We start from the raw sequence: 20961 nt of genomic DNA, 5'->3' as shown, positions 1-20961 counted from the left end.
GCCTCCCCAGCCCACCCAGCCTGAGTCCAGCCACCCCGCCCACCCAGCACGGCCCCTGCCCACCCAACCCACCCAGCCCAGCCCACCCACCCTGGCCCTAGCCACCCAAACCGACCCCACCCATCCAGCCCAGCCCCACCCACCCCAGCCCCACCCAGCCCGGCCCCACCCACTCATGATTGAAAGCTGTTCACCACCTGCTTGTCTGAATGAGACATTTCGGTCCCAGTGTGACAACAGCCCTCTGCAAGAGAAACAGGACAAAACGCATCTCTTAAAGGCACAGCACTGTCCCACCTCACATACCCCAGAACATGGTGAGGGAGAGGGTGGGGAGGGCTGCGGCTGAGGGGAGGATGCTGAAAGACCTGGACAGTGAGCAAGTGGATGAAAAATGATTGAGGAAGAGAGATTGAAGAGCAAGGACAAAAGAAGGAACAACTGCAGGCTGAGGATCTGGATGTTGAGGATTCCACTCCTGAGTAATTCCCAGGAAATTTAACTCTCCACCTTCCAATCCCTCTCCCATCATTCTCAACACTCTGTCCCCTCAGTCACTTACTGGGAGCTGTTGTGTAGGTCCCACTTGGGGAACCTGCAGGAACAAAATAAATGTCCATTAGAATGGGGAATAATCCATTCTCAGAGAGTGAAAACACAACAACTGTGAGGGGATGGAGATTGTGTCAGAAATCCTCATTCCCACACTCCCCTCCATCCTTACACTTTATGGAGATTCTGGAGATCTCTCTCATCCCATCAATATTCAGTCAGTGAGGATGAGAGTGTGTGTGATGGGTTTAATGATCAATATTAGACCTGATCTGGGCCGATCACACAAAGGAAGATCAGACAGGGAACAAGATGTGTTTATGTGTGTATACTGATCACACTGGGCATGCTCCAAACATTGGCTGTCAGTGTGTCCGTGCACCACTCCCCTGTGACCTTGGGAGGGGATAGTCCCCACCGCATAGACTGCTGGGTAAAGAAATCAGCCATAAAGCTTCTCTCGTTTTCTATGATATGAAGTGTGGGATTGGGGAAAGGTATTTAAACAACAAAATTAGGAACTAAGCCAAACGGGAATATCAGGAGGATACAGAATAGTAAAGTCCAAGAGTGTGAGAGTGCGCTGAAGAAGATTTTCTCCCATGTGTGGAGCTGCAGGAGATGGGGAAGAGACTAAATAAGTATTTTGCATCAGTATTTACTGTGGAAAAGGACATGGAAGATATAGAATGTAGGGAAATAGATGGTGACATCTTGAAAAGTGTCCTTATTACAGAGGAGGAAGTGCTGGATGTGTTGAAATGCATAAAAGTGGATAACTCCCCAGGACCTGATCAGGTGTACCCTAGAACTCTGTGGGAGGTTAGGGAAGTGATTGCTGGGCCTCTTGCTGAGATATTTGTATCATCGATAGTCACAGGTGAGGTGTCAGAAGACTGGAGGTTGGCAAACATGGTGCCACTGTTTAAGAAGGGCAGGAAAGACAAGCCAGAGAACTATAGCCCGGTGAGCCTGACCTCGGTGGTGGGCAAGTTGTTGGAGGGAATCCTGAGGGACAGGATGTGCATGTATTTGGAAAGGCAAGGACTGATTCGGGATCGTCAACATGACTTTGTGCATGGGAAATCATGTCTCACAAACTTGATTGAGTTTTTTGAATAAGCAACAAAGAGGATTGATGAGGGCAGAGATGTACATGTGATCTATATGGACTTCAGTAAGACAAGGTTCCAATGGGAAGTTGATTAGCAAGGTTAGATCTCATGGAATACAGGGTGAACTAGCCATTTGGATACAGAACTGACTCAAAGGTAGAAGACAGAGGCTGGTGGTGCAGGATAGTTTTTCAGACTGGAGGCCTGTGACCAGTGGAGTGCTACAAGGATTGGGTCCACTACGTTTCATATAAATGATTTATATAAATGACTTGGATGTGAGTTTAAGAAGTATAGTTAGTAAGTTTGCAGATGACACCAAAATTGGTGGTGTAATGGACAGCAAAGAAGGTTACCGCAGATTACAATGGGATCTTGACCAGATGGGCCAATGGGCTGAGGAGTGGCAGATGGAGTTTAATTCAGATAAATGTGAAGTGCTGCATTTTGGGAAAACAAATCTGAGCAGGACTTATACACTTAATGGTAAGGTCCCAGGGAGTGTTGCTGAACAAAGAGACCTTGGGGTGCAGGTTCATAGCTCCTTGAAAGTACAGTCACAGGTAGATAGGATAGTGAAGAAGGTGTTTATTATGCTTGCCTTTATTGGTCAGAGTATTGAGTACAGGAGTTGAGAGGTCATGTTGTGGCTGTACAGTACATTGGTTATGCCACTGTTGGAATATTGCGTGTAATTCTGGTTTCCTTCCTATCGGAAGGATGTTGTGAAACTTGAAAGGGTTCAGAAAAGAATTACAAGGATGTTTCCAGGGAGTGTTGGAGGCTGAGAGGTGACCTTATAGAGGTTTACAATATCATTAGGGGCATGGATAGGGTAAATACCCAAGGTCTTTTCCCTGGTATCGGGGAGTCCAGAACTCGAGGGTATAGGTTTAGTGCGAAAGGGGAAAGATATAAAAGAGACCTAAGGGGCAACTTTTTCACACAGAGGGAGGTATGTCTATGGAATGAGCTGCCAGAGGAAGTGGTGGAGGCTGCTACAATTACAACATTTAAAAGGCATTTGGATGGATATATGTTTAGGAAGAGTTTGGAGGGATATGGGCCGGGTGCTGGTAGGTGGGCCTAGATTGGATTGGGATATCTGGTCAGCATGGACGGGATGGACCGAAGGGTCTGTTTCCATGCTGTACATCTCTGTGACTCTATGACTCTCTGACATGTCTCCAGTTCAGTCAGAGAGGAGACACTGTAAGACTTTGTTCTCAGGAATGAGGGAGGCAACAAGTGAGCAGGGAACTTTTAAAGGACAGTGATCGTTGTAGCATGAGGTTTCGGCTGATTAAAGAATAGGACATTAAACAATCCAAAGTAAGAAGTGAGGATAAGAACAGGAGGATCAGTTGTTTCAATCCATGGCGAGAGAGGCAGTGCTGAGGGATAGCATGGGACTTCCGAGGAATTCAATCTAATCCTGGGGCAGGTGAGACTTGTCAAGGGAAACTTTTGTTTTATTTTACCCATTTTCCTAATGAATATTGTTCCACACCTCTGGAGCAGGTAGGACTGCAACCAGGCCTCGCGGTCTAGTGTAGGGACACTACCACTTGGTTACACCCTATTGGGACTGGACTGAAATGCCTAGGTGGAGATTTGCTGATGCTGATGAGATGAGTTCAGACGGATGGGAACCAAACTGAAGGGAGTAAAGTTGGTGACAGTGAGTTAAAAAGCCCTGAGGAAGTCTAGAAGGCAGAGGAAAGAAAGTGGAGCATCCAGTGTGCTTGGGAAATGGAATGATGTCAAAAAGAGCAGGTTCAGGTGTCCCCACTTGGATGGATGTAACACTCACAATGAGGTAAACAACTGAAGGCTCAACTGAAGGCTTTGGAATGACCTAAATGACAGAAACAAGGATGACATGGCAACCAGGAATGGGAATGCAATATCTGAGGAAAATCAGGAGGAAAAGGACTGGGATGTGGAAAATGGGAGGTTACCCCTTTTGGCAGGAAAAGGGGTGTGTTGAGTATTCCCAAAATGGTAAGAGAACATCGCAGGGTGTGGTTAGTAAGTTTGCAGATGACCCCAACAGTTTTGGTGGAGTGGCCAGTGAAGAAGGTGACCTCAGAGTACAATGGGGTGTTGATCCGATGGGCCAGTGGGGTGAGGAGTGGCAGATGGAGCTTGATTTACAGAAATGCGAGGGGCTGATTTTGGAAAGGGCAGGACTTATACACTTCATGGTAAGATCTGAGGAGTGATTCTGAACAAAGAGACCTTGGAGTACTGGGTCATAGTTCCTCAAATGTGGGGCTGTAAGGATCTAGGACAGTGAGGAAGGTATTTGGTATGTTCGCCGGTTTGGTCAGAGTATTGAGTACATGAGCTGGGAGGTCCTATTGTGGCTGTACAGGACATTGGTTAGCCTACTTATGAAATTCTGTGTGCAATTCTGGTCTCCCTGCTGTCGGAATGATGTAATATGAACATTATTCAAGTTGTCACTACTTATTTCCTCATGTCCCTATCTTCCATATCTTTCCTCACAATAAACACTGATACAACTCATTTAGTATCTCCCCCATCTCATGTGGTTCCACACATAGGTGTCCTGGCTGATCTTTGAGGGACTCTGTTCTCTCCTTTTGTCCTTAATGTATTTCCAGAACCCCTTCAGATTGTCATTAACCCTGTTTGCCAAAGCTACCTCATGTCCCCTTTCTGCCTTCCTGATTTCCCTGTGAAGTATACTCAGTCTGTCAGATACTTTCCTCATGAAGGGTGAGGAACTGAATGTCAGACAGCCCACTGCCTGTCTTGGTTCTTCCTGCCTGACAGTGGGCATTTTACCCTGGGGATGAGACAAAGGGAGCTATTAAAGGAGATAGAAGGGGGTTGTACAGCTGTTGGTGCTGGGTGCAGGTGGGGGCAAGTGGGGAGTTGTCCCAAGCACTGAGCAGGCAGCGCAGAGGGAGCATTCAGGGTTTCTGATGTTGCGGTTGGTGAGAACGACTGGGGGAGGATGTTGCATGCAAAAGTGATAGTGGGTGGAATTTAACCTTGGTGGGAGCTGGGTCCAGTTGCAGAGATAGAGTGAACGTGAGGTGTTGGAGTGAAATAGTGACCTCCCACACTGTCTGAGTGGACATTGTCACTGATCCCCTTCCTACACTGCTGGACATTCCTCCAATCAGCCGACACTGCACTGACCTGACTGGCAATGTCAGGGCAGACTGGCAGGATCTATACCCATAGCATTCTCTGTGGTCCTGGGGAAAGAGGACACCCCTCCTCTGCATCACCCTGCTCAGTAGGGCCTCCAGGTACCTGTCCACAAAGTGGGACACAAAATGTCCCCTGTATGCCATGCCCGGGGAAGATCTCAGAAAGCAGTCAGGAAATCTCCAGACTGACAGTGCTTGTCCAAATGACGAATGTCCTTCAAGAATGGCACAGGCATCAGTCAATATTCAGATCACCGGAATGTTTTTAGAAATTAGACGGGGAGATGTGAAAAGATTATTTCTCTTTGTAGAAGAGTTGAAGACAAGAGGGCTTCAACCCAGAGTAAGGGGTTAGCTATTTAAGGAGTGATTTTTGGGGTGATGAATCTCTGGAATTCTGTATCACATTGGGCTTTCAAGGCTTGTTTATTAAGTATTTTCGAGGCTGAGACAGACAGATTATTAATCAGTCAGGGTCAGGGAGGAAAATGCAGTTGTAAGATTATCAGATCAGCCATGATTTAATCACATCATGAAGCAGGAACTAATGAGCTGGATGATCGAGTTCTGGTCCTATGCCTTCAGGTCTTTGGACAAAATTAGTCAGATCGTCTGAATTCCAAATTTCCGGTGTCAGAAATAATTACAAATATATTGTTATGAAGTTGTGTAGAGTACTCCTGAAGTGGAATGGAATTTGTTTGTTAAAATGATAGGAGGAAAGAGTGCGTGGTCTCTTTAAGAGATAAAGTGCTTATCTAAGCTTAACATTTAACACAGAGACCGAGTTAATAAGCAAATGCATATTACAGGCAGTTCTGAAATTGAAACATGCATCAATTAGCTGTGCAATTGCTGTTTTGACAGCAATTTGAATTTAATCAATCAGTTTAAATTATGCCCCAGGATACTAAAACATAATCAAGTTTCAATTTATTGTCTTGCGAATGTTGACCCAATGAGACGATCCAATGTTGGGAATTTAAAAAAGGCAGGCAGTTTGAAAATCAGACAGAGCAACTGCCATCAACACAGATCCAAGAAATTAGGAAACACGATCTATCAAAGGTACCTGTTCATATGAAGCATGATCAAATGATAAAGAAAGGTGACGACCCAGGGAGATCTACAGCCAGAAGAAGAAAGACACCGATGACGACAGCTGTTGTGTGGTTTTGAAATTAAGTTGATGTAATTTTAATAAGTGTCTTACTGGAACAGTATATTGTTATACAGTTGGAGGCAGGTAATAATCAGATATGAGAAATGGGGTCTCAGAGTTGTGAACAGTTGTTGGTTAATGTTCACTTTTAGAATTACAAAAATAAACTGACGTTATTTTCATTAAAGAGTGAAATTTGTGAGTTCTCTGTCACTCATATTTTAACAGATTACAAGGTGAGATGAGCTTTTCTGTGTGTTTGGTTTAATTAGCAGAAGAGTTTACCCCATGTCCTAACAGTCTGGGGGCTTGGGTCTGTGAGTTGGACAGGTTTAGACAGATCCAGTCTGAGATTAGGAGAGATTTGAACAGATTTGGGGTTTGAAAGATCCCAGCAGATTTAACCACTTGCTAATTAGTCTCCTGGATTTTTAAGTAAATGGTAGGTGAGGCAATTTATATGATTTTGGTTACTTGTGGTTGGTTAAGTTAAAAGTGAGGGAAATGGCTCTTAAGAATTGCTGAGGAGGTTCTGGAGTTTGAAGAAAATTTGTTTCCCAAATTTGCCAAAAACATTTTGAAAGATAGTGGAAGGACATATTTTAAAAATTAGCAAGTAGGTTAGAGTTGGGTTTAACCAGGGACAAAAGTAAAGCTGAAATTGTCATGGAGTTGGTCAAGCACTTTGGTGTATCAGAGAAACAGACCAATGCAGTAGAGTTCGAAAAACTTAAATTGCAATTGAGACAAATGGAGTTAGATGATAAAGGAAGAGAAGAAGAGCCATGAGAGAAGAGCGAGAGAGAGAGTGAGAGAGAGGAAAATGAAAGAAAGAGCTGAGCAAAGAGGAAGAGAAAGGAGAGAGAATTTGGTTTTCGGAAGTTGTGAATTAGTCAGGTATCAAATGAAAAGGATGGAGATGCAGAGAAAAGGTAGTGAGATATACAAATGGAGTTGTTGTTGTTGTGGAGAGTCAGTCATCTCAGCTCCAGGACATCTCTGCAGGAGTCCCTCAGGGTAGTGTCCTAGGCCCAACCATCTTCAGCTGCTTCATCAATGACCTTCCCTCTGCCATAAGGTCAGAAGTGGGGATGTTCGCTGATGGTTACACAGCGTTCAGCACCATTCGCGACTCCTCAAGTACTGAAGGAGTCCGTGCTCAAATGCAACACGACCTGGACAATATTCAGGCTGGGCTGACAAGTGGCAAGTAACATTCGCACCATTTAGAAAGATAGTGGAAGGACATACCTCTTCTGCAATTCTTAAGAGCCATTTCCCTCACTTTTAATTTAACCAACCACAAGTAACCAAAATCATATAAATATACCAGACAATGACCATCACCAATAAGAGACACTCTAACCACTGCCCCTTGGCATTCAATGGTATTACCATCACTGAATCCCCGACTGTCAACATCCTTGGGATCACTACTGACCAGAAACACAATTGGACTCACCACATAAACACAGTGGCTGCAAGAGCAGGTCAGAGACATGGGATACAGCAGCAGGTAACCCGCCTCCTGACCCCCCAAAGTCGATCCACCATCTACAGGCACAAGGCGGGGGTGTGATGGGATCCCCCCGACTTGCACTGGATGGGTCCAGCTCCAACAACACTCAAGGAACTTGACACCATCCAGGACAAAGCAGCCCCCACTTGATTAGCACCACATCCACAAACCTTCAATCCCTCCACCACCAGTGCTCAGTAGCAGCGTGTGCACTATCTACAAGACAAACTGCAGAAATTCACCAAAGATCCTTAGACAGCACCTTCCAAACCCACGACTACTTCCATCGAGAAGGACAAGGGCAGCAGGTACTTGGGAACACCACCCCCTGCAAGTTCCCCTCCAAGCCACTCACCATCCTGACTTGGAAATATACCGCCGTTCCTTCACAGTCACTGGGTCAAAATCCAGGACTTCCCTCCCTACCGGCACTGTGTGTTAACCCACAGCACGTGGACTGCAGTGATTCAAGAAGCTCCCCACTACCTTCTCCAGGGTAAATAGGGATGGGCTATCAATGCTGACCCAGCCAGCGACACCCAAATCCTGCAAATGAATTTTTGAAAAGTGTTTAAACATTGCCACATGTTGATGAGAAAGATGTCGAAGCTGTCTTTATGTCAGTTAAAAAAATTGGTGTGGTGGATGGAGTGATCAGAGAACTTGTGGGTAATGCTAGGTCAGACTGAGCTGGGAGGCAGTTTGAGTGAGATATAGGCAACACTGTCAGATGATGGGTCAAGAGATCATGCAGATGGCAAACAGGCTACTTTGGGAGCTCATGAATTGGTACCAGAAGCATATCGACAGTGATTCAAACAGAAAGCAGGAACCAGGTCAGACTTACACTGCGTTCAAAAGCATTACACACGGTAATTGTGATAGATGGGTGCAGGCCTTAAAACTAGATAAGACCGATGAGGCTCTCAGAGAGATTATTTTGCTGGAGGAGTTTAAAAACTCATGTCCAGAGATGATAAGAATTTATCTGGATGAACAGAGAGTGCAAAAAGTGAGAGGAGCAGCAGAGCTGGCAGAAGAATGTGCGTTGGTACATACGGCAAATTTCAGCTTCCAGCAAGCATTTCATCCTGTGAGGGATAGAAACTGGGAGAAGGGGAGATCCTACACTACACAACAAAGAGGAGAGCACACAGGGAATCGTTTACCACAGGTGAAAGAAGAAGCCCAAAAGGATGGAAAGGAGGTGAAAGGCAGGATATGGGAAGGTGGGACATGGAAAGTCACAGTGCTGGTTGTTGAAGAAAGGCACTATGGGACAAAATGTGGTAAAGGAGGCGAAGCCAGTGGCATTAGTGACATTGGGGAAGGAAACCCCAAGGGAAGTCGAGGATCTGCAGGAGAGTGCACAGCCTCGGCACGGGCTGGGGACTGAGTTAGTGCCTGGTCTCTATAAAGACATCACCTCCATGGGGAAAGTTTATTCAGAAAGAAGGGGGGAGAAGGCAAAGATGTTAAAATTTTGAAAGATAAGGAATTCAATCAGACGCTAATAGAAAGAGATGACTGTATTTGCACTGTATCTGACATGTGACCTGAGACAGTGGTAGTTTGTGGAATAGATGGACATTTCGTGTTCTCCAGTGTAAGATCAGGTTGGAGAGTCAAATCAAGGCTGGGGAAGTAACAGTGGGAGTGATGGACAGAGGGTCAGTTCCAGGAATATAGTTATTCTTGGGAACGATCTAGCAGGATCCAAGGTGGGAGTGACACCCCTTGTTGTGGAGAAACCAAAGGAAGACCAGGGAACTGAGGAGTTAAAAGAAAAATACCCTGGAATTTTCCCAGACTGTGTAGTAACAAGATCCCACCGTCATAATTCATAGCACAAAGGAAAAACTAAAGAGAAAGATGAAGGAGTTGAAGTTCAGTGAATGGACACCCTGTTTGATGTAATGGTGCAGGAAAAGTCTGAACAGGGAGAGGGGCCTGGTAATGTGACGACCAGAATTGAATGCAATACTCGAAGTGTGGCCTAAGTGGAACAATCTTACAAAGCTGCAATATGACATCCTGACTCTTTTAATCAATTCCCCGACTGTAAAGGCAAGCGTGCCATATGCCTTCTTTACCACCCTCTCTACTTGGGTGGTCACTTTCAGGGAGCTATGGACTTGAACCCCAAGATCCTTCTGTATATCAATGCTGTTCAGAGTCCTGCCATTAAAGGTATTCTTTTGCTTAACATCTCATCTCCCAAAACGCATCACCTCACACTTACCTCGATTGACCTCCATCTTCCACTCTTCCACCCCTATCTGCAACTGATCTATGTAAATGATGAAAAGTAGAGGACCCAGCACTGATCCTTGTGGCACTCCACTGGTCACAGGTTTCCAGTCTGAAAAACAACCCTCCACCACCACCCTCTGCTGTCTACCTTTGACCCAGTTCTGTATCCAAATGGCTGGTTCTCCATGTATTCCATGAACTCTATCCTTGCTAATCAGTCTCCCATGGGGAACCTTGTTGAATGCCTTACTGAAGTCCATATAGATCATGCTCACCGCTCTGACCTCACCAATCCTCTTTGTTCCTTCTTCACAAAAACTCAATCAAGTTTGTGAGACATGATTTCCCATGCACAAAGACATGTGACTATCCCCAACCAGTCCTTTCCTTTCCAAATACATATACATCCTGTCCCTCAAGATTCCCTCCAACAACTTGCTCACCACCAACGGCAAGTTCACTGGTCTATAGTTCCCTGGCTTGTCCTTACCACCTGCTTAAACAGTGGCACCACGTTAGCCAACCTTCAGTCTTCCGGCACCCCACCCATGACTACCGATGATACAAAAATCTCAGCAAGAGGCCCAGCAATCACTTCCCTAGCTTCCCACAAAGTTCTAGGACACACCTGATCAGGTCATTATTATGTGTTGTAAAACATCCAGAACTTCCTCCTCTGTAATATGGACATTTTTCAAGATGTCACCAATTATTTCCCTACGTTCTATGTCTTCCATGTCGTTTTCCACAATAAACACTGATGCAAAATACTCATTTAGTAACTCCCCTGTCTCCTGTACCTCCACATAAAGGCCACCTTGCTGATCTTTGAGGGGTCCTATTCTCTCCCCAGTTACCCTTTTGTCCTTAATGGATTTTTAAAAACCCTGGCGACCACTTGGCCAGGTCCACGCCCGCCAACTACCCACCCTTCCCTTCCTGGCACCTTCCCCTGCCACCACAGGAATTACAAAACCTGCACCCACACCTCCCCCCTCCCCACTGTCCAAGGCCCCAGATCCATCAGAGTTTTACCTGCACCTCCACACATGTCATTCACTGTACCTGTTGCTCCTGATGTGCTTCCCTCTACATTAGGGAGACAGGACACCTAGTCACAGAACGCTTCAGAAAGCATCTCCAGGACACCCACACCAACCAACCCCACTGCCCCGCGGCCAAACACTTCAATTCTTCCTCCCACTCCACCAAGGACATGCAGGTCCTGGGCCTCCTCCATCGCCACTCCCTTCCCACCTGATGCCTGGAGGAGGAACGCTTCACCTTCTGCCTTGGTGGATTTCACCAATTTCCCTCTTTCCACATTACTCCAGTTCCAACCTTCCAGCTCAGCACCACCCTATGATCTGTCCCACCAGTCCATCTTCTTTCGCACCTATCTGCTCCACCCTCTGCTCTGACCTGTCACCATTACCCCCACCTCCATCCACCTATTGCACTGTCAGCTCCCATTCCCTGAGCCCCACCCTCCTTCCCATTTATTTCTCCAGCCCCGAGGCTCCCAGCCTCATTCCTGATTAATTGCTTCTGCTGTTTTTCCTGATCCTTGGATGTTGCCTGACCTGCTGTGCTTTTCCAGCACCATACCCTCGACTCTATTCTCCAGGATCTGCTGTCCTCATTTTCACCTGGCCCTAATCTAACTCTAGTCATTACTTTCTTCCTGACATACCTATAAAAAGCTTGAGGGTTTTCCTGCCAATGACTTCTCCTGTCCCCTCCTGATCCTCTTATCTCCCTCTTTAGCTCCTTCCTGGCTAACTTGTATCTCCCAAGCACCCTAGCTGAGCCTTCACACCTCATTTTAGCAGAAGCCTCCTTCCCCACTTGACAAGAGATTCAACTTCTTTTGTAAACCACAGTTCCCTCGCTCGACCATTTCCTCCCTGCCTGACAGATACATACTCATTAAGGACATGCAGTAGCTGTTCCTTGAATAAGCTCCACATTTCAATTGGGCCCATCCCCTGCAGTTTCCTTCCCCACCCTATACATCCTAAATCTTGCCTAATCTCCTCATAATTGTTTTTCCCCAACTATAACGCTTGCCTTGCGCTATATATCTATCCCTTTCCATTGCTAACGTAAATGAAAATAAATTGTGATCACTATCACCAAAGTGCTCACCTACTTCCAAATCTAACACCTGGCCTGGTTCATTCTTCTCACATCCTCAAAAGAGTTCAATAAGGCTTGTGAGGCATGACCTGCCCCTCACAAAACCATCTTTAACCAAGCTGTGCTTTTCCAAATAATGATAAATCCTGTTTCTCACGATGCTCTCCAATACTTTCCACACCACCGATATAAGACTGACTGCTCTTTAATTCCCAGGGTTATCCCTATTCCCTTTCTTGAACAAGGGAATAGTTTTTGCCATCCTTCAATCATCTGCTACTACTCCAGTGGATCGTGAGGGTGCAAAGGTCATCACCAAAGGAACAGCAATCTCTTGCCTTGCTTCTCCTAGTAACCTTGGGTATATCCCGTCTGGCCCAGAGGACTTACCTAGCCCCATGTTTTTCAAACTTTCCAGCATATCCTCAGTCTTTACTCCGACCTGTTCAAGTGTATCCGCCTGTTCCACGCTGTCCTCACAAGTGACAAGGTCGTTTTGAGGTAAATGTGAGATGTTGCATTTTTCTTCGGCAAATCAGCAGAGGACTTATCCAGATAACGTTAGGGCCCCGGGGTGTGTTGCTGAACAAAGAGACTGAGGGCTGGAAGTTCAGTTCCTTAAAAGTGGAGTCACGGGGAGACAGGGTGGTGAAAAAGGCATTGGGAGACCCTGCCGTCATTGATCAGTGCATTGAGTTTCGGAGTTAGGATCTCATTTTCTGGCTGTACAGGACATTGGTTATGCCACTTTTGAAATATTACATTCAATTCTCCCTGCTATAGGAAGGATGCTGTCAGTGCAGTTTCATATCTTCTTGGAAGTGGAGACGCAGGTAGATAGGATAGTGAAGAAGGTATTTGGTATGCTTTCCTTTATTGGTCAGAGCATTGAGTATAAGAATTGGGAGGTCATGTTGTGGCAGTACAGGACATTGGCTTGGCCACTTTTACAACATTACATTCAATTCTGGTCTCCCTGCTGCAGGAAGGATGTTATCAAACATCAAAGGGTTCACAAAAGATTTACAAGGATGCTGCCAGGAATGAGGCAGGTTTGAGATACAGAGAGAGGCTGAATATGCTGAGGCTTTTTCCACTGGAGAGTCAGAGGCTGAGGATTGACTTTATGGAGGCTCATATAATCATGAGAGACTTGGACAGGATGAATAATCAAAGTAATTTTTTCCCCAAGCTGTTGCAGTTCATAACTAGAGGTGCACAGGTTTAAGGGAGGAGGGGGAAGCTTGGAAAGGGACCTGAACAGCAACATTTTCACTCGGTGGGTGTTGGGTGGATGGAATGAATTGCCAGAGGAAGTGATGGAGTTGTGTGAAAATAGAACATTTACAAGGTATCTGGACCAGCACATGGGCAGGAAGGGTTTAGAGGCATACAGGTCAAATGCTGGCAAATGGGATGAGATCAGTTCAGGGTATCTGGTTGGCCTGATGAGTTGAATGGAAGGGTCTGTTTCCCAAATACAGTCAGTTCTGAAGAAGAGTAACTGGGCCCAAAATATTAACTCTGATTTCTCTCCACAGATGCTGAAGCACTTGCTGAGATCTTCCAGCAATTTCTGGTTTTGTTTCAGGTTTCCAACTTGGTTTTGTTTGGATCGGAAACATTGGCAGTTTCACTCGGACTCATCCAGAATCATGCTCAGTGAGACCATGATTCCACCAGAAACATTCTCAGTGAGAATATAACTTGGCCCAAATTATTCAGAGTGTGAGTCTGACTTGATCAGAATCAATCTGAGTGTGAATCGGAGTGGACTGGAATCATTCCCAATGTGAATCTGATTCACTGGATTAACTACGACCTGAGTAGAAAAACAATCTGTGTGTCAATCTGACAGGCCTGCAGCATCCTGAGAGTGTCTCTGAGGATCACAGAATGATGCTGAATGGCACTCTGACAGATTGGAATCATTCTTCGGCTCAGTCTGATAAAACTGGGTGCATTTTGAGTGTGGATCTGATGAGATGGTTCCCATTCTGAGTGTGAATGTGACTCCTCTAGAATCACTCTGATAGTGAGTCTGACTAGTGCCGAATGATTGAGTGTGAATCAGACCAGATCGGGCAGTTACCATGAGTGAATCCATGAGGAAAGGCATCATCACCCTCATCTACAAGCGGAAGGGGGTGAGGGAGGAACTCAAAAATTGGAGACCAATCTCACTGTTGAATGCGGATTACAAAATCCTGTCAAAGGTAATCGCCAACCGGGTCAGGTCTGCTCTGGGGTCGGTGATTCACCCTGACCAAACCTGTGCTGTGCCGGGCAGGAAGATCGCTGAGAGTCTCACACTCCTCAGGGATACGATCGCCTACGTGCAGGACAGAGGGTTGGACGCCTGCCTGATCAGCCTGGACCAGGAGCAAGCCTTTGACAGGCTATCACACAGGTATATGAGAGATGTTCTCTCCAAAATGGGCTTTGGGGATGGAATCTGCAATTGGATCAGACTGCTCTACACCAACATTGTCAGTGCAGTCTCAATCAATGGGTGGGAATCAGATAGCTTCCCAGTCATATCTGGAGTCAGGCAGGGCTGCCCTCTCTCTCCTGCCTTGTTTGTGTGCTGCATAGAGCTATTTACTGAGTCCATCAGGAAGGATGCGAGCCTGAGAGGGGTGACTATTCCTGGCAGTGGGGGCCTGCAGGTTTAGGCCTCCCTGTACATGGATGACGTCGCCGTTTTCTGCTCGAATCCACTGTCCGTGCACAGACTCATGTGCATTTGTGACCAGTACGAATGGGCCTCGGGGGCCAAGGTAAACCGAGGCAAGTGCGAGGCCATGCTCTTCCTGAACTGGGCCGACCAATCCTCGATCCCCTTCACCGTCAGGACCGACCACCTGAAGGTGCTGGGTATTTGGTTCAGGGGGTGGGGGGGGGGGCTGGGTTGTGCGCCAAGTCTTTGGAGGAGTGTATCAGCAAAGTGAGGCAGAAACTGGGCAGATGGAAGCTACGGTCACTCTCCATCGCAGGAAAAAACCTGGTCATCAAGTGTGAGGCACTGTCATTGCTATTAAACGTGGCATAGGTCTGACCTATTCCCAGAACCTGTGCCGCTGCAGTCACCTGGGCCATCTTCCAGTTCATATGGAGGTCAAAGATGGACCAGGTCAAAAGGGACTCGCTATACAAAGATCTGGGCAACGGGGGAAAAAATACACCCAATACCACCCTCACCCTGATGGCCACCTTTGTGTGTGGCTGCATCAAGCTGTGCGTGGATCCCCGGTACGCAAACACCAAGTGTCACTACGTACTGAGGTTCTACCTGTCCCCGGTGTTGTGAAGGATGGGCCTGGCCTCGCTGCCGCGGAACGCTGCAAGTTGTTGGACCGTTCCGTATCACCTGTCCTTCGTGGAGAAGTTTATGAAGAAAAACACCTTTGACCACAAGTCCATCAGGAAGTGGTCAGCACCTAGTGTCCTTGAGACCCTTCGGGAAAAGGAGAGGGCGGATCCTGTCGAGCGGTTCCCTGAGCAGACTGTCAAAGCCATTTGGCAGAATGCCCCATCGCCAGAACGTTCCAACAAGCACCAAGACATGGCTTGGCTGGTGGTGAGAAGGGCTCTGCCTGTGAGATCCTTTATGCGCGCCCGGACTCTCAGCCGCACCGCACGCTGCCCTCGAAGCAGTTGCGGGGGGTACGAGACTGTCACACACCTCCTTCTGGAATGTGCCTAAGCAGAGGAAGTCTGGAGAGGAATGCAGTGGTGTTTGTCGAGGTTCGTCCGAGCAGCGTCGTGACGCGGGACTCCGTGCTCTACGGCCTGTTCCCCGGGACGCACACCGAGACGAGCATCAACTGTGCCTGGAGGATCATCAACTCGGTGAAGGACGCTCTCTGGGTGGTCCGAAACCTGTTGATCTTCCAGCTGAAGGAGTTGACCCCGACTGAATGTTGCAGACTGACACATTCCAAGGTCCAGGACTACGTGTTGAGGGACGCGCTGAAGCTTGGGGCAGCTGCCGCCAAGGCGCGGTGGGGAAAGACCACCGTTTAACATCTGCCTGCGTAAAAACAGGGGGCCCATGCAGTCATTTGGGCTCCACTGACACCCCCAGCTAAATATATGCACAGTAAATGTACAGACCGTATATATGAATGATTACTCTGTATGCAAAGAAATGGAATGTCTACATGTATATGGCATGACCAATTGTACAGATCATCAAAATATTTTATGAATAAAGTCTATTTTTGAAATTAAAAACAACCACATTAATTGTGAGTGTAAATATCACCAGATCAGAATCAGGCTGAGTGTAACTCCAGCTGGAAGAGAACCATCCTGAGTGGGAATCTGATGAGACCAACATCCTTGTGAGGGAGAATACAACTTGACCGGGATTATTCCGAGTATGAATCTGACTCCACTGGAATCATTCTGAATTTGACTCTGATTGGAAAACTGCAGTCATCCTAAATGTGAATCTGAGTGGGCCAGAATCAATCTGTGTCTGAATCTGTCTAGTTCAGAAATTATTCCGAATGTGAATACACGAGACAGTGTGAATCCTCGTGAGTGTGAATCTGAATACACGCTGAGCATTCTGCATTTGAATCTGATTAGACCAGCATCATTCTGAGTGGAAATCTGACTCGGCCAAAAATATTCTGAAAGTCAATCTGATGAGCACAGGATGATTCTGACTGTGAGCCCGGCTCGACTGAAATCATTCTTTGTCTCAATCTGACTAGAAGGGAATCGCCGAGTGTGGATCTGACTAGATAGTAATCACTCAGTTTCTGTCGAGACTGGGATCTTTGTTAATGAGGAGTGGAGTATGATACTGAGTGAGAATCTAATGAGACTGGAATCATATTTTATCTGAATGTGATGAGATTGGGTTCATTTAGGAAGGGACAGAGAAAGGGTGGAGAGTTGGTCAGAGTGTGAGTGTAAGTAGGACAGGAAGAGAGAGAGAGGGGAAAGAGGGTTTGAACAGGAAGTGTACCTCAGGGCCAGAGGGAGACAAGGGAGAGTTTGTCAAGGTCACTATGACAGCATGAAAATCCAAAGTATATGATAGGGCAGCGCATTGTGGACTGGGTGTCCCCATGGATTGTGTATTAATGGAGGCCATTCAGGGAGCATCAGACAGGCAACTGTGATGGGGGTGGGACAAAATTAGGGGGTAAAAACCTGGGATGTAAAACTGCCTGAAGCACAATTTGGGGGCGATGCAAACCTTTGGGGAACACGGTGAGAGAATGGATCCCCATGGAGCAAGGGAAATGTGAGTGATAGAGAAAGAGAGAGAGACATAAGAGGGAAAGAGAAACATTTTACTGCTGTCATGTGCAGCCTGATTCTGAAAACATCAGAGAGACATTGTGGCATTCGATGTTTTCAATGGTTGTAATTGTGATAAGGACATAAACAAAACAAAATTGGGCCTTATGTTACCTGGTTATTGTGTGTATTTAACGATCTTTTCTTTAGGGAATAAAATGTATTTTTAACATCTATATATATCTTCAGTATTGTCCAAAGTATCAGCGATTAAAGTATTGCAATTCAGTCTCAAAAAGCTAAAATATATTCTCTCAGAATTTGGTGTCGTCATTTGCATGCTCTCCTTTAAAAATAAGTGTGAACAATGTGGTAACATCAGTGTCCCAGTGGAGATCCTGTCGAGAATAAATGAAAAGGTTCTGATAATAAACTGTCTCGGAGTTGTACTCGAGAGATCTCTTCAGCACGAATAAGCAAATCACTTCACAGCGAAAATGCTTGAACCATTTAACAGCATCAGGAAGACATACTATACGGCTCTTGCTGCCATTGGTGTCCCTGGTAAGTGCCTTTCACCAAAGGATTGTGTCGTTTTATCTACATCTGGATTGGATCTGTGGCTGATGATATATCACAATGAAACAGTTTTACAGATGTTGATATCATTTTCTGTAAGAAACTGTCTAGAGTTATCGTTGATGCTTTATCATATCTCAGTTTAATAATTCCCTGGATTAGAACCAATCATCTTTGATGGATCGTCGTATAATGTTAAGAAAACTTCAAACAGGTATTGGAGTACGTTGAGCATTTCTAACGCTAAAAATCCAGCATTGAAACATTTACCCTGTGCCCAACTGTTACTGATTGTACCTGTCATTATAAGTTCTACTGAGTGGAGCTTATGAACTGAAGTGAGCCACCCAACACAACTGACCCAATTTTACTGTTTGCATCTACTCACTGTTTGTCAGGCATTAATGAAACATTAACATCTCTCAATCGCGACTTGTAATTTCAAAGTTCAATCTGAAGGACATTTTTGGAACGTTGCAGTCCACGGTCACCAAAGATAGGTCATTTTTTGGGCTGCAGTTCGAGCTTTCTGGATCCAAAGTGGGAAAGTAAAATGACCAACATGTAAATTAAGACCAACAGTTTCGTTGGTTTGGCCTGTAACATCCAATGTCCCATATTTCTGCTGCTATTGTACAGGTTGTGGGTGGGGAAGGATATTTTTTTGAAGGATACTTGGTGTGCTGTTTCATTTTATGCTATAGATAGTGGCAACTACTGACAACGTGAACGAATGAATTTAATGCAGTGCCCTCAAGTGGTTACTTTGTCCTGAGGAAACATTGTGTTATTTGGAACAAACCTATTGAGGCAAATGGTGTCCAGTCATTACAATCGTGACTTGTGCTGGAGTAATGGTGGGAAGTGTTGTGGAGTCAGAGATGAATGAATATCTGCTGAATTCCCAGTCTTGACTGATTCTTGTGTTCAAAAATTGGTCCAGTTAAGCATTCACTCAAATCTAATGCACAGATTGTGAGCATGGGCTGTTTTAGTGCACTGTCAATTCTCAAACAGCATTAGCTTTCAACTTTATTTTTAGACACATTTGTTACTTATGCAGGTACATTCTTCCGAACAGCTGATTAAACCATAACGATGGCGTTAATAATGGCACACTGCATGGCAGGCAGATCTATTCCATTAGTGACTCATGGATGATCAACTCTGAACTAGTGAATCAATTCTAAAAACATAACAGCCTTGGTGCTAATGTCCCTCCCTCTGAGACAGGAGAGCCGAATTCAAAACTCACATGTGCCAGAGATGTGTAGTAACATCTACGGACTGTATGATTCAAAATTATCTGTTGAATGCATCTTATTGCAAATGTTTGCTGTCGGGTGTTTTCAATGGTACAGAAGCAGGATTGGCAGGAACTGCTGTCCTCAGTTTTTGGAGCTAATTGAAATGTTAAGGTGAGAGGAGGGAGATTTAGTAAACACATGAGGGACCAATGTTTCACACAGTGGTTGGTTCTATTGTAGAATAAACTTCCTGAGAAATTGATGGATGTGGGTACAATTACATCATTTAAAAGGCACTTGGATAACGACGTGAGTTTGGACCAGGAGCAGACAGACTGGTTGAACTGAAGGGTTTGATTCCGTGCTGTATGACTCCATGACATAACGAGACCCAGGGCAGCATGGGAGATTTTGAAACCCTTTCTCTCCCTTAAGGCACCAGCAGCTAACCAGCAGTGTGGCAGAGTCATCCCTTTGCAACTGTGAGAGGATCATTGCATTTCTGAACGAGTTTTGCCTCTCACAAGACAGTTTACACGACTTTTCTGTGGAGATTTCTATGTTAATCAGTTACGTAGCTGTCAAGTAACAAGAGTCAGGCACTTTCGATAAATATTCTCATTTCCACCCAATGGGAAATTTTGTTTTCATTCTCACTTTCTTGGAAAGTCGATTGAACATTTCATTTGATATCTGGGTTCTTCATGGGCAACAATATTCCATTTTATAACTGATCGTTATAATCTCGCAATTCTGGTTTAATTACTGTAAAAAAAAATCAAATGACAGCCTTCTCCATGATCTTGATATCCTTTCTCATATATGTCAGGTGGCTGTAGGTAAGTCAATCATAGCTTGCTGTGTTTTCATTAATTTTAAACAGTATTCTAATCGTGTTCCTAATTCAATTTAAGTTTTACGTTTCCGATCAAGAAGCACATTGCCATTCACATATTTTGTTACTTTCTGACATATAGCTGAGTGTTTTTTTTAACTGTCACCGGTTATTCCCAGGGAGTATAGTTGCTTGGTTGCCCAGCATGCCAGTTTCCAGATGCCTGTCCTCTCAATCAATCTCCTCCATTCCCAAATTGATGTCATTGATTCTATTGAACTCACTCCAGCCGCTTCCTCATGCAATACACCACCTTCAGCGAAAGGCACCAGCCCACACCTTGCCTTCTGTCCACATCAATATACAACATCCTGGTTTATTCTCTCACTCTCCAACTTCAGGATTCCAATACATGAAAGGAAATACGAGACAACCCTGATCCCATATTTCTGTCCACTGTCAGAGGCTGAAACCGTCCTTTCAGATAAACAGTAATTTGGTTCATTTCTTCATATATCGTTAACATATTGAATACCCACAATTCACTTTGTTGTATTTTGAAGATAGTATGATTTTTTCTTTGCTGAACCCTTTCTTTAATTGCAATTATCAGTCTTTACCTTAGTTGCATTTTCCTTGTAAGTTTAAATACATCCTCCATCTCCTCAGCCTCTGAAACTATGGAACCGTTAAACCCAATAAAGAATAACTATCCATTTGTCATAAGATATTTGCTAGACACAGCACGAGAATAAAAGCTTCAGTTTACAACCATTTCTCCGAATTCATTCGATGGTGTGTTTCAGTGAATCTGGGTGAGGTAAGACAGGATGATTGCCAGTGGGGTTGGTACAGGCTGGATTTGGAAGGGTGAAGCCCCAGTTGCAGCACAACTGACAGGCCGACCAAGACCATTTGGGGTCTACCCAATGTTCTCTATCATACAGCAGCATTCTCCTTTTGGCCAGGGCATCCATGGCTTCCCAGAATTCCCCAACCTGCTCTTGGGTCAGCATTTATAACTTCTTTTTTTATTTATTTCACAGTCATATTCGTTTTTTTTGAAAAGCAGAGTATTTCCAACAACCTGAATTCTATTCTCACACCAGCTGA

This window comes from Hemiscyllium ocellatum, chromosome 35, assembly GCF_020745735.1.
Source record: "Hemiscyllium ocellatum isolate sHemOce1 chromosome 35, sHemOce1.pat.X.cur, whole genome shotgun sequence".
Lineage (NCBI taxonomy): Eukaryota > Metazoa > Chordata > Chondrichthyes > Orectolobiformes > Hemiscylliidae > Hemiscyllium > Hemiscyllium ocellatum.
The sequence above is the reverse complement of the archived record's forward strand: the minus strand, read 5'-3'. Positions refer to the sequence as shown.